Source organism: Pristiophorus japonicus, chromosome 22 (genome assembly GCF_044704955.1).
Source record: "Pristiophorus japonicus isolate sPriJap1 chromosome 22, sPriJap1.hap1, whole genome shotgun sequence".
Classification (NCBI taxonomy): domain Eukaryota; kingdom Metazoa; phylum Chordata; class Chondrichthyes; family Pristiophoridae; genus Pristiophorus; species Pristiophorus japonicus.
The window spans coordinates 36,217,558-36,220,791 of NC_091998.1; positions in this window are offsets into that span (position 1 = coordinate 36,217,558).

Below are 3,234 nucleotides of genomic sequence, written 5' to 3' on the forward strand. Positions count from 1 at the left end.
CAAGTCAGTGCTCACTGACCTACAATGGCTTCCAGTTAAGCAACGTCTCAATTTCAACATTTTCATCCTTATTTTCAAATCCCTCCGTGGCCTCGCCCCTCATCTCTGTAATCTCCTCCAGCCCCAGAACTCCGCGCCCCCCCCCACTCCCCGAGATGTCTGCGCTCCTCTAATTCTACCCTCTTGAGCATCCCTGATTATAATCGCTCAAGCATCAGTAGCCGTGCCTTCTGTTGCCTGGGCCCCAAAGCTCTGGAACTCCCTCCCTAAACCTCTCCGCCTCTCTTTCCTCCTTAAAACCTACCTCTTTGTCCACCGGCGCTAATTTCGACTTATGCGGCTCTGTGTCAAATTTTTATTGCATAATACTCCTGTGAAGCACCTTGGGACGGTTCACTACATTAAAGGCGCTATATAACTATAAGTTGTTGTTGTTGTAACAGCACGAGCAACAACAACTAAGGGGCAGTAGGAGGGGTGGCCACAAGCTTTTGTCTCTCAAGTCAAATACAGCTCAATGCAGAAAAATGTCAAATACATTTTGGAAACAAGAATAAGGAAAAAGAATTTATGGATAACGGGAGTAGAGGAACCTGGGGTACAGATAGAAAGGTTATTGAAGGTGGCAGTACAAATAGATAAGATCATAATGCGGCAAATCGAATCTAAGAGATCATGTTGAAGTACAAGACCTCACAGCTGGAGCATTGTGCACTGCTGTGGGCACATCTGTATCGGAAGAATTGACAAGCAACGGAACAGGGGCAGCAGAGAGTCACTAGAATGTCACAAGGATTCAAGTTATAGTGAGAACATTGGGAACAAGGGTTTCTCATGGAGTTAAGAAAGTTCTGGGGTGATCTGATGAGCTCGTCAGGGAGGGCACAAATTTTACAATCACAAATAATTGAAGACGTTTGCAACAATTCCTTCAGAGAGAAGCTGGCTGGCATTTGGGATCTTGCCACAAACTGTTATTGAAGCAGAGTCCAAAAATTATTTAAAAATAGGAATATTAAAGGTAAAGGGAGTGAGGGGGAGAGTGGGATTAGACTGGGTGGGATATTAAAGGATGCAGGAAGTGAGAGGGAGAGTGGGATTAGACTGGATGGGATATTAAAACGTACGGGGAGCGAGCGGGAGAGTGGGGTTAGACTGGATGGGATATTAAAATGTATGGGGAGTGAGGGGAGAATGGGATTAGACTGGGTGGGATATTAAAATGTACGGGGAGTGAGGGGAGAATGGGTGGGATATTAAAGGGTACAGGGAGTGAGCGGGAGAGTGGGGTTAGACTGGGTGGGATATTAAAGGGGACAGGGAGTGAGCGGGAGAGTGGGATTAGACTGGGTGGGATATTAAAATGTACGGGGAGTGAGGGGAGAGTGGGATTAGACTGGGTGGGATATTAAAATGTACGGGGAGTGAGGGGAGAGTGGGATTAGACTGGGTGGGATATTAAAGGGTACATGGAGTGAGCGGGAGAGTGGGGTTAGACTGGATGGGATATTAAAGGGTACAGGGAGTGAGCGGGAGAGTGGGGTTAGACTGGATGGGATATTAAAATGTACGGGGAGTGAGGGGAGAGTGGGATTAGACTGGGTGGGATATTAAAATGTACGGGGAGTGAGGGGAGAGTGGGATTAGACTGGGTGGGATATTAAAGGGTACGGGGAGTGAGCGGGAGAGTGGGGTTAGACTGGGTGGGATATTAAAGGGTACAGGGAGTGAGCGGGAGAGTGGGGTTAGACTGGATGGGATATTAAAGGGTACAGGGAGTGAGCGGGAGAGTGGGGTTAGACTGGATGGGATATTAAAATGTACGGGGAGTGAGGGGAGAGTGGGATTAGACTGGGTGGGATATTAAAATGTACGGGGAGTGAGGGATTAGACTGGGTGGGATATTAAAGGGTACGGGGAGTGAGCGGGAGAGTGGGGTTAGACTGGGTGGGATATTAAAGGGTACAGGAAGTGAGCGGGAGAGTGGGATTAGACTGGGTGGGATATTAAAATGTACGGGGAGTGAGGGGAGAGTGGGATTAGACTGGGTGGGATATTAAAGGGTACAGGGAGTGAGCGGGAGAGTGGGGTTAGACTAGAGGCACTGCCCTGCTGGAACAAGTGGCTGTTTCTGTGCTGTAACATACTGTGGAGTAAGATATAAAGGCATTTGATCAACATAGTTTAAATGCTGATATCTGGCAGTGGGGGAGACTGTCTTTAAAAAAAAAAAATGTTTTCTTAAGTGATTGCAGTTAAAGGGAGAAAGTGGAGAATTCAGAGACACTGCAGAATGAGTTCAAACCGGGCTGAAATCTCCAGGCATGAGAAACCGTGTAAAATGATGAGATTTGGTGAGATAGGAATCCAAAAGCTTTGGTTGGGAGGAGGGCAGACAGTGAGGTGGGAGGAGTGGGCCAGGTAGCTCAGTCTCTGTGAGAGGGGAGTTGCCAATGAGACAGATCATGTCGGGCTTGTAATATCAACCTGCTCCTTCAAGTCCTGGGAGGAAGCACCTTTGTTGTCAGCAGCACTGACATTTTGCAGGACCATCCAGAAAGGTACAGTTGGATACCAATGAGTTGTTACGATCTGGAACGCACTGCCTGAAAGGGCAGTGGAAGCAGATTCAATAAGTAACTTTCAAAAAGGAACTGGATAAATACTTGAAACGGAAAAATTTGCAGGGCTGTGGGGAAGAGCGGGGGAGTGGGACTGATTGCAGAACTCATTCAGAGCAGGCACAGGCACGCGGGGCCAAAGGGCCTCCTCCTCTGCTGTACAATTCTATGATTCTATGAACTGGGACGCTGGGGGAGAGAACTTTAGAGATGCTGAACTTGAGGAACATGGCAGACATGTGAATGTTGGGCATGAGACAGTTGAGAGACTGCTCGGAAGCCACCTGTGGTGTACCGCAATGAGCAAAGCAATAGATCAGAGCATAGGGAGGTCATGTACGGATCCAAGGTGACAAGAGCCTGGGACGGCAGCAGGATAAAAGCTCGGCAGGAAAGTAGTGTCAAATTGGGAGGGAGATGTGAGCAGCCAAGGGCAGAGTGAAGTGAAGACCAAAAGATGGAGGCAAAATACCATGGATGCTGGAAATCTGAAATATAAACATTATTTAGTGGGTCAGGCAGCATCTGTGGAGAAAGAAACAGAGTTAACGTTTCACAGCTCGATGATCTTCGGTTTCTCTCTCCACAGATGCTGCCTGACCGGCTGAGTATT